Source organism: Mustela nigripes, chromosome 2 (genome assembly GCF_022355385.1).
Source record: "Mustela nigripes isolate SB6536 chromosome 2, MUSNIG.SB6536, whole genome shotgun sequence".
NCBI lineage: Eukaryota > Metazoa > Chordata > Mammalia > Carnivora > Mustelidae > Mustela > Mustela nigripes.
The window spans coordinates 89025151-89036655 of record NC_081558.1 but is presented as its reverse complement, the minus strand read 5'-3'; the positions used below and the strand labels follow the sequence as shown (position 1 = coordinate 89036655).

General features: G+C 42.3%; 1 protein-coding gene across 1 annotated transcript in view; it reads left to right on the top strand.

Annotated features, from left to right (window-relative positions):
• Positions 1–7108: 7108 nt before the first annotated feature.
• CPNE4 (copine 4) overlaps positions 7109–11505 on the top strand; it is a 453626-nt gene continuing 449229 nt past the window's right edge. Inside the window, exon 1 of the mRNA XM_059387975.1 lies at positions 7109–7530. The gene's annotated coding sequence lies outside the window, so the exon portion shown is untranslated. The remainder of the gene's footprint in view (positions 7531–11505) is intronic.

Here is an 11505-nt window from a genome sequence, read left to right as displayed (position 1 = left end):
AAGCATGTATGGACCAGAATCTGATGATACTCACCAGGAGAATTTCATTATGCAGTTGTGGCCAGAGCCAAGTAGCCTGGACTGGAAACTCCTCTCTCTAACTAACTAACTACACAGATTTTGACAAGGGACTCAGTCTCAGCATTACCAAACAAGACAAAACAAAAAAGATGTGATATGCACCTTGTTAAGTTGCCTTGAGACTTAAATATGATAATGTTAAATCATTAAGCCAAGTTGCTGACACATAGAACAGGTTCACATATTATTTTCTTTTCCTATAGACATTTATCAACCTCTTCTTCAGGAAAATGGAGAGCAAAGCTGTTCTTCAGCCAAACTATAAAATATGGGATGATTATTTTGGGTACCATTAATGTCCTATTTCCTCTCTTTTGGCCCACTTGGCATATTGAAATGAATGATTAATAATTATCTCATTGTGGGTACATACATTTTTTGTTTCTTTCAGCCAAGATCTTGTCCTGTACTCTATCCAAAGTAAAGGAAAATGGAAAGAAAACTGTTTATCCAGTCACTAATAGAAAATTGTTCAGGTGAGTTTCCGAGGGCATATCAGTTAGAAATAATACTTGGCTGTTACAAAAAGCTGAAAACAGTGGCTCATACCAATTGGTAGTTTTATTTTTCTAATAATAAAATTGGTGATAATGTGGTCGACTTCATGTCCCCAAAGACCCAGGGTTCTTTTATCTTTCTGCTTAGGCTTCCTTGGCAAATATTGCTGCTTCATAGTCACATGATGGCTGACCTACTGTCACCTTCAGGCAAAAAGAAGGGTGGGGTAAGCAGGTAAGAAAATAAAGGTACATGTCAACTGAGTCAGTATGTTCTTCCCTTTTAAGACTGTCATAGAAACTGTCCTATAACTTCCACTGCCATCTCAGTAGCTAGACTGGTGTTGCATAGCAAAAATTTCTGTGATGATGGAAATGTTCTATATCTGATCTGAGATGGTTAGCCATTTGTGACTATTAGCATTTAAAATGTGGCTGGTATGACAGTGAAGGGAGCCATCAACAAAACAAAAAGAGAACCTACAAAGGGTGCCTCAGTGGCTCAATTGGTTAAGCATCTGACTTTGATTTCTATTCAGTTTATGATCTCAGGGTTGTGAGATCCAGCCCTACCCTGGGCTCTGCTCTGGGCATGGTGCCTGCTTAAGATTCTCTCTCTACCTCTCGTTTGCACACACTCTCTCTCTGAGGAAAAAAAAATTTTTTTTAAAGAAAAAAGGCAACGTACTGAATGGGAGAAGATATTTGCAAATGAGATATCCAAAATATATAAGTAACTTATATAACTCAATAAAAAACCCCTACAAAAAACCAATCTGGTTAAAAAGTGGGGAAAGGACACAAATAGACATGTTTTTGAATTCATATAGATGGCCAATAGACACATGAAAAGATGATCAACGTCACTAATCATCAGGGAAATGTAAATCAAAACCATGGTAAGATATTACTTTACACGTGCCAGAATGGCTAAAATGAAAAAGACAAGAAATAATGAGTGTTGGCAAGAATATGGAGGAAAAGAGATTCTCATGCACTAGTGGGAGGAATGTAAATTGGGGCAGCTACTGTGGAAAACAGTGTGAAGTATCCTTGAAAGACAAAAAATAGAAATATCATATGGTCCAATGATTCTACTACTGGGTATTTACCTAAACAAAACAAAAGCATTAATTTGAAAAGATATATGTACCCCTATGTTCACTGCAGCATTGTTTATAATAGCCAAGATATGGAAGCAGCGTACATGTCCATCAATAAAGGACGGATAAGGAGGATGCTACACACAGAGAGATATTGCACAGCCATAAAAAAGGATGAGATCTGGTGACGAATGGACCTAGAGGGTACTATGCTAAATGAAATAAGTCAAACAGAAAAATATCATAGGATTTCACTCATATGAATCTAAAAAACAAAACAAGTAAACAATAAAGCAGATTCAGATGTATACATACACAGAAGAAACTGATGGTTGCCAGAGGGAAAGGGGGTATGGGCATGGGATAAGGGGTGAAGAGGAGATGTAGATACAGGTTTCTAATTATTGAGCGAATACATCATGGCAATAAAAGGCACAGCATAGGGAATATAATCAGTGATATTATGATAACATATAGTGACAGGTGGTCGGTACACTTGTGATGGGCATAGCATGGTGTATAGAAATGTTGAATTGCTATGCTGTACACCTGAAACTAAAGTAACATTGTGTGCCAACTCTACTTAAATGAAAAAAAGAAAAAAAGAAAAAAAAAAAGACAAAGAAAGAAATTGACCCTGCTGGACCTCAGTTGGAGACAGCCATCCCACAGAACTGAGAAAATAAATTTGTTTTTCAAGCCAAAAGTAAAAAATTTTAAACATGTGACTAGGATGACTGAGGAAATGAATTTTTAGTTTTATTTTATTTGAGTGAATTTTAATAAATTTAAGTTTAGTTACATGTGTCTGGTGGCTACCATATTAGTGCAGGGCTGTACCTTTGTCACATGGCGATCTTATCTGCAAGAAAGGCTGAGTAATGACAGTTTGGGGCTGAGCACATTTCCCTGGCCTGTGACATTGTGCTTTTCTTTATAGGGAAAAAACAAACAAACAAACAAAAATGATTACAGTCTGGGGCACCTGGGTGGTTCAGTGGGTTAAGCCTCTGCCTTTGGCTCAGGTCATGATCTCAGGGTTCTGGTATTGAGCCCCGCATCGGGCTCTCTGCTCAGCAGGGAGCCTGCTTCCTCCTCTCTCTCTGCCTGCCTCTCTGCTTACTTGTGATCTCTGTCTGTCAAATATATAAACAAAAATTAAAAAAAGATGATTATAGTCTAGGCAGATAGCAGTCTCTGCAACAGAGTGATAGATACATACTAACACACATTAAACCAGAAGAATGGAGTCTTAATGGGTTTATCACAAATGTGAGGAGTGGTGTGGCTAGGCAGACATTATGTAGCTAAAAAGCAGAATCCCAGAGCTAGAGTTTGGGTCAAATGCCTTCTTTTCATCATGAGGAGACTGAGGCTTAGTGGGGTGACTGAGATTCTTAATTAAGAGACAAATGGGATAGGGGCGCCTGGGTGGCTCAGTGGGTTAAGCCTCTGCCTTCGGCTCAGGTCATGATCCCAAGGTCCTGGGATGGAGCCGAGCCCTGTGCTGGGCTCTCTGCTCAGCAGGGAGCCTGCTTCCCCATCTCTCTATCTGCCTGCCTCTCTGCCTACTTGTGATCTGTCTGTCAAATAAATAAATAAAATCTTAAAAAAAAAAAAAGAGAGAGAGACAAATGGGATAACCTGCTCTGAAATAAGAGCTGATTTAGCATCCTTTCAAACATCACCTGTGGTATCATGCAAACGCTCAGAAAATGCTCTCTGCCTCTCTCTCTCTCTTTTTTTTAATGCAATGAAGAAAAGCTAGAGGGATTTTGATGCCATCTATTGGTAGACAAAAGTATAAGGCACCCCTTCACAGCATAGCTTGTTACTGATGGGTAAGGCCCCAGAGGTCAAACAGGGTGCCATCTAGAAGCAGCACAGGGGAAGGTCTGATCCCTGTGTCAGCTTGGAACAAGTGTATCACTCCTCTCCTGACTCTTAGCATCCTGGAAAGTCTTTCTTAGAGCTTTCCTTTCTGCTTTCCAGTAATACAACATTTCTCAGGCATTTACAGAAACGCAGAGGAAGACCTATCAGTCAGTTCTCAAAATCACATGAAAAAGAAAAAAAGAACACATTTGTTTGAGCTATAAATAACCCTGGGGGGAAATGCAAGGTTTTTATTTGAATCAAAGCTTCAAAAATAAATCCTGTTATTTACAGCCATCCCTTTGACTCGTTGAGTATGTAACCATCCTACAGCTTGAAAGGAAAAAAGAAAACAAATTCAATTTCAAAACAAAATGCTCACCCTGACTCACTCAAGGAAGGATCCAGGGTTTTTAATGCAGGGCATTGACTCTGCCTGTTTTTCCCCTTCATCATCTGCTTCCCTTAAAAAATGGTATCAACTGCATTGGTAAGAATTCACATTTCTTCCCTTTTGTTCCCTGGCTCCATTCCAGCATTTCCCTTGTCACACTGATGGGTGGAGTGCCTTTCATATTGGCACAGGACAGTGAGCGGATGTCTCCCCTTATGTTAACCAACAAAGACCCGGCGAGGGGATCTACTCAGAGCCGGAGCCTCCTTTGCGTCTTGGGAACACCAGTGGCACCGTGACTTTGTGGCTTGGATTTAGACAATTTTGATGATGGCTGTAGAACCCAGCAGCTCAGAATCCACGAAAAGGAGAATTGGAAGGAGGTGAGTGATACAGATAACGGGATGTCATGTCACAATTGTTGAAGGGACTCTGGCTGGTAAGCAACTTGCTGTGGGGGCAGTAACTGCAACCATAGTTCAGTAGTGGGTTATAGATCTTCATTTACAGAGATAAGCTGTTGATTTCATATGAGAGGTGGGAGTAAATTCTCCTTTATGTGCCCTGAGAAGAGCCTCTTTGAATTTACCTTCAGTGTCCTGCCTTGAAAAAAAAAAAAAAAACAATTCCAAGTTTCTGGAAAAAACTGCATGTGTGTTCTGCACACTGACTTGCAGGCAACTGTTTCTAATTAAGGAGCTGAAGCCGGCTGGCAGGGGAAACCATATTTGTCATAAGTTGTGGCATTGCATTTAGTTTGCGTGTCTGTGCTTTTAACATGGGGGCCAGAGATGATTGTACTGGGTTCTTCCCTATGGGTTCTGACTGTATTCTTCATTCTTTTCCATGGTTCATGTATTCAGCCAATCTGCCTTGTCCCTTCAGAGCCTGCTTCCATTAATACTTCCATTAATAATTATATTAATTATATTAAACATTAATTATAATACTTCCATTAATACTCCATTGATACTCCCTTCCATTAATACTTCCATTAATACTCTCATTAGCTCAGTCTGGGCTTTCTGACCACTCAAACCCCAGGTTTGTTGTAGAAATCATGAAACCTACCTGGGCAGATTGTTGAGAAAATTAGATGGGATAGTCAACAGAGTGCCTAACAGATTGCCTGGAAATAGTACATGCTCAGCATGCCTCAAAAATAAGAGGTTTGTGTTAAATGATCTCTAAGGTAGTTTTAAAAATCTAATTTAACTAATGTTTATTGACTGCTAAGGACAGGTGTCGAACTCAGCATTGGGGTCACAATCACAAACAAGACACCAAAACAGATCTTTGCTTCACAGGACTTAAATTTAAGGGAACAAAATCAACAGGCAAAGAAATCACTTTCCTTTTATTCCCTTTCATCTTTGCAAGTACAATCCAGCTCAAACTTTAATTCAAGTTCATTACCGAGGCTGCTACTTCTTTTTTTTTTTTTTAAAAAGATTTTATTTATTTACTTGACAGACAGAGATCACATGTGGACAGAGAGAGAGAAAGGGGGAAGCAGGCTCTCTGCTGAGCAGAGAGCCTGATGCGGGGCTGGATCCCGGGACCCTGAGATCATGATCTGAGCGAAGGCAGAGGCTTAATCGACGGAGCCACTCACGTGCCCCACCAAGACTACTTCTTAATTAAACCTGAAATACTTTCTGACTTAATATTTTCATATTTAGTAAACATAGGCTGACTTTATATGCTCAGCATCGATCCCCCTATTCCCGGTGGGAAGATCTTGAAACTGTAATGGAGAACTATCCCTATGTTTCACTCTGAGTTAATGTGGATCAGGTGGTGGTCCACTCTGGCTCCAGGAGTGGGACAGAGCCCACGGAATGCTCCCACACACAGCACCCTGGTGCTTCAGTGCGATCCCATATCCTGGGGTGCATTCATTGGCTTATGTTTAGCCACATGACCCAAGTTTTTCAAATCAAAGTGAATCAAAGGAGCTTTGGTATATAGGCAAGCTCCCTAAGATCCTAGGGTCAATGTTTAGTGTTATCTTACTTCAGAAGAGAGGTGAGCTGAGGGAAGAAATATATTATTGTTTTTTTCCTTCTGAAGACTCTTCTCCCACATCTCAAACATCTTCCTACTTGCCTTGATAGAACCATTAGTGGGGCACCTGCTCCTTATTGCATTATTTCTCCATCTATGCCCTTTGAAATTGAGAATTCTGGTTGGTGAAAAATTCTTGGCCGATAACCTCTTCACATGAAGAGAAGCCTTGTTAAGAGGATGGGGAGGAAGAGCGGCCTCTCTCCCTGCATTCCTGTCCATATTATATTGTAACATCTCCATGTCCACCCGATGTCAGAGACAGCCTTTTTTTCTAACCCTTAAGGATTCTGAAGCCCAATATGTGATTCTGACGATACCTGAGAGATACAGTGTGGCAATATGCTGACAGGGTAGTTGTCTAGTTTATTTGCTGTTGCAGAAACAACAAGACACGATGCGCAGTAAGTCTCTCTATTGCTCGTTTATCTGAATTTGACTTTGAATAAGTTTTGGAACAGGAAAACCATACTTGCTTCCTAAAGTGCTTCACGACATGTGGCAGTGGTTACCCCTTACATAAGACAACATGTTTCTGTATATTTTAAAACATAGTACTCTCTGAGTTAATTTCTTTATCTTATACTTATTTGTGAGATGGATGTATTCAGGAACACGTGTGATGAAAAGTCTCCTCCATTCAATTATTTATGCATTTATGTACTAAAAAAAAAAATAAATATTCGTCTCCTACCATATGCCAAGCACTTTTGTGCGACCCCAAAGATACAGAAGTGGGCAATATCAGATCTTCATTTTTGGTAGCAGTTGAACATCCATTCAAGAAGTTTCCTTGAATGTGTGCAGGAAGAAGTATCGCTCGCACGCCCTCCCAGATATGACCGCTTTATTCTGAAGTGGAGATGAGGTCTAAGCATTTGGAGAACTCCGTTACCGTCCCCAGGAGCCCGGCGTGAGCGACCGAGCCCCGCGGGCAGCACGCCCCCGCATCCAGTGCCCGCGCTGGGCGGGGCCGCGGACTCGCGTTCCCGGGGCAGGGCTCGCCTCCGCCGGAACCCCCCAGGGGGCGCTCGCGCCGAGGTTTCCCAACTAGTATCTCGCCGGTTGCCGGGCGCATGGGTTTCGTCAGAAGGTGGAAACCTCTCTGAGAAGCTGCCATCTCCCCACCACCCTCGCGTCCCCGTCTCTTCCTTCCTCCCGTCTCCTCTCTGTTCCCTCTGGCTTCCTCCCCGTACCTTCCACTTACTCTCTGAGTTCACTGAGAGCTCAGCCTCCACCTCCAACATTTTCACCCTTTCCCCAGCCCCCACCTCCAAGGATGGAGTCCGGGTTTCCGGAGAGACCAAACTCCCCTCTCAGCATCTTTCCCGTCCGCTGTTGCTAAACTGGCCTGAGAGGACGAGGGGGGAGGGCGTCCGACCCCCGCCTCACACCACCACCAACTACACCACCAACCACCTCCACTCCAGAGCCGGATTCTGCATCCTCGGGGTAGGACAGACCTCGTCCCAGGCTCGATTCTCTTCCTACTCTTCGAGGTTGGTACCTCCAGGTAAGTAGATGCCAACTCCGCATTCCTGTGTTCTTTGGGGCGTTGCGATGGCAAAGTCCTTCGGGGCTGCTGCGTAGCAAGACCAACTTTTGAGATGCGCTGGTTTCGCTCAGATTTGCTTATCACTGCTGCTGCTGTTTTAAGAAGCAGCTAGGAGCACAGTCTTTAATCCGAGGGAACTTTCATCCCATGCATCTCGTCTTCTGGTGTCCGCTCAACTCGCCTCGGTGGGGTGGGGCGCGCGGGGTGGGGAGCAAGCCCGCGGAGGGGACGGCAGCACACCCGCCGGGGATCCGGTCCTGCAAGCGGTGGCGGGGGGAGTGGGGCATTGCCGTCTTAGAAATCGGGGAGGGGGAGGGGAGGAGAGTCCTTGCTGAAGTTGCAGCCTCCCCCTCTGACAGTGAGAAAGCTTTGGGAAATTGTAGCGGTGGCCAGTCCTTGATCTAGCTGCTGTTGGATTTAGCCTCTCAGCTTCCTTCCTCCACCCCCCTTACAATAGGTCCCAATAGTATGTAATTGTGGCCGGGCCTCTCGGGCTTAAAACTAATCAGTAGGCTTGCAAGTCCTTTGATTCAACCAAGTCCCTCAGCTCTCCTTCTGTTAAAGTAGCCATGAGGGAATGGGGCCAGGGGTGGGACTGGAGGGACCACCAAACAGCTAGCCATGGCCAACTAAAGAGATCAGAACCCCTTGTAGGATAAGAGAAGCCCGTGGATCGTTAGGGCAGAATCCAGGGAGACAATTTGGAGGTGATCCATGCTAAGTCTCAGTGCTGATGACTATCCAGTGGGGAGCTGGCTGAAATACTCTTAGGAAGATGCACTCTTTTCCTTTGAAAGAAGTGGGTGGGCTTTAAGGCCCCAGTTCCCATCCTGCCCTCCAGATCCCACCGCACCCCCCAGGCGTCCTTGCAAGACTGGCTTCCAGTCCCAGAATTTGGGAGTCTCCAGGAAGTATCATAGACTGCAGCGGTGATCCCAGGGGTTCAAGATTGGGAAATTCGGGCTGTGGGGGTTCCCGAGGTGGAGGGAGGGAAGATGGGCAGAGAAGTGGTGGTGGATAAGTTAGGGAGGGGTGAGTGTCCTGGGAAACTTTGTAAGAGAAATAACTGGAAAGAACAACCCTTCCCCACCCCTCTCCCCCATCATACTTATTGGCCCACTGATGCTATAGGATTTCAGTGTCTTTTGGGAGGAGATGCCTCATTCCTCTACATCTGTGTTCAAAACTATGCAAAACCAACCCTCATTCCCTTGTTTCCTCTTGTTGCTTTGCCAGGGATTTTTAAAGCACTGCTCTGATTGTTTTGGCTCACGTGGTTTTCGTTTTCCTAAACAGCATTTTTGAGCTGTCCAAGGTATTTAAAGTGTCCTTAAACTGATACTAAAGCCTAGTAGTCTTTGTGAAAAATCATCTTAACTTCAAATGAAATATTGTTTTCTCCTTGTTCCTTCGATTGCCCTCTTAACAACCCCTATTCTCAAAGATGCTTGTGGGGTGGGGTTTTTTGTTTTTTGTTTTTAGTTTTTTTTTTTGGCTTTTCATCAAAAAAAAACCTCTCTCCCCAGAAACACCAACTTTCCTAGAGCATAGATGTTATGAATCCTTGACAATGTATTGTAGTTAGTATACACTGGTTAACCTGCGTTAGTACATCCCCCCTCCCCCCAAGAGCCAGAGACAAACAAGAATTTTACTTATTTGATGCTCTTCAAGTTTAGGAAAGTCCCACTTCTTTTTATTACTCAGCAGATAAGACAGAGCTCAGGATGGCTATTGCTGTGATTAAATAACTTCTGATGTTTTCATTTCCCTTACTAAGCTGCCATTTCTAGGTTAAATTAATTTTATGGACTTGTCTATTTTTAAAGAGAGACTGACAGAGTTGCTCTTGCAGATCAGGGGTCTGAGCTCAGAGTAGGTCAAAGGTATTCACATGTAGGTAAGTGGATCAAAATAGAAGGGCTGGCAAATACAGAGAGGACACCTGTGTTAAGTGCATACTAATGAAGACCAGAATCTCCTCATTTATCTCTGATGGAAAGATTATGACAGCTTTACAAGAACAAACTCAAATCACATCAAAACCAGGTGATGTTCCCTGGGCATTACATAAAAGGAAGTATCAGTCCATAGCAGGAGTGGATGTTGAATCCCGGGCAGTTTTGAATGGTTGGGTGAGGAGAGCTTGCCTGTAATGGAACCAAAGGTCTATTCATGTGTTACCATGTGAAAACTCTCTTGGCCGTCAAACTTTACCTTTCCCGTGAGTGGTCAGCCTCACACTCCTAGTATAATTTATTGGAAGCAGGCCCAGATGGGGTCCAGCGAGTTTCCCAGCATGAGACAACCACTTCACTGGAGTTTCTAAGTATTTCTTTCAACACAGTAGCTCTGAGGTTTGTGATTGTTTTTAAATTGTACTTAAAAGACTTCCTGTTTATCTCTAGGTCTCTGGTAGCAACATGGCATTTTGCTTGAATCATTGATTTTTTTTTTTTTTAGGGTAATCCTGCTTTTAGATGTTTTAATTAAAAAGTCTCTGTATTAAAGTGTTTCTTAATCTGCATGTGGATTTCTGATTAAAACATACCTCATTCCAGTTAGTAGGAAAAAAGGTGTTAATCTATTTCCAAAGAAGTTTTATGTAGTATTCCAAAAAATAGGAATATTTGATTCTTCCTATCACCAGATGATTTGAGTCCATCATGACTAAAAACCTTAAGATTTTAGTGACTATAAAAAATAACCACAGAGAAAAAAAGTGGGTCAATAGTGGAATCTTTATTCTCATCTGTGTTTGAATCTTTTGGAACCCAACTGAATGTTTTCATATGGTTTGCAGCAAACCTTTTTAATGTACCTTGAAACATAATACTCTGGATCATTATGACCACCTTTATTCATATAAAGGATTTTTCCATTTGGAGGCAAATGTGTTGGAGGTGAACAGTTGATGTTATGTGTCATTAATGCCCACACTTTCAGGAGGATTTGAATCCAGAACGAAGAGTGAGAAGGGCACTTTGATGGCATCAACCTGACAGACTGGGAGAAAGGCTCTACACTAATAGGGAAAGTCACTTCAGGAGTTTTTGTATTTTTTAGCTAGAGATATGGCCAGAAGATCTGTATTTCATTCATTCTGAAGAAGAAAAAGGCTAAATTTGTTCTTTATGTTTGATCTTTCCATTTTTGTTTTGTTAATATTTTAAAACAAAACAAAAACCCCTTTGGATGATATGGTCACCCAAAGTCATATTGCCTTGGCAACAGTAGCCAGTAACCCAGAATCACAAAATACCCAAACAGGACATTTAAAATGCATTTAAAATAAAAATGTCACATGGTTCAAGACCCTTCTATAGTGCATCAGAACTGACCTTCCAGCCTACAATAATAGAATTCCATTTCACTCTCCCTTTCTCTGAATTAAATGTAGGTGATAAAGAACAGATTATAGAACTTTAATTCTTTTTTAGGATATCCTAAAAGTTCTATAATGGTTTTCCTTTTGAGGGAAGTATGTTATGTAAATGAGTGGGTTGGAGTTACAAATCCATTCTTTGAATAAGGTGTTTATGTGGAAGTTGGTGAAAGTCCAAAATCAAGCTCAATAATTGGATCAGGCATGGTGTGCTGCCTTTTGTATGATATTGGAAGTAGATGATAGATAGTGAGGCCTTAGTTAGCACTAAATTCACTGAGTGGATGCCTGCTAACACGTGGGACTGCATAATAAAGACATCGCAGTGCCTGCATATACTTCCCATCTTTTCTGTGCTAGGAATCTCATTTATGTGGGAGCTTTCTGTTTCGTCTATGAATTACTAAATATATATGATATAGTATATGTTTTCCCTACGTAGGCAAAGCCCAGAAAGTCCTTTCTCTGGCTCTTGTATTCTTTGGAAAGCCTCTTGACAACCACTAGCTTTTAGGTCAGTAAATATTGGAGGTTTGAAAGCCAGTTTC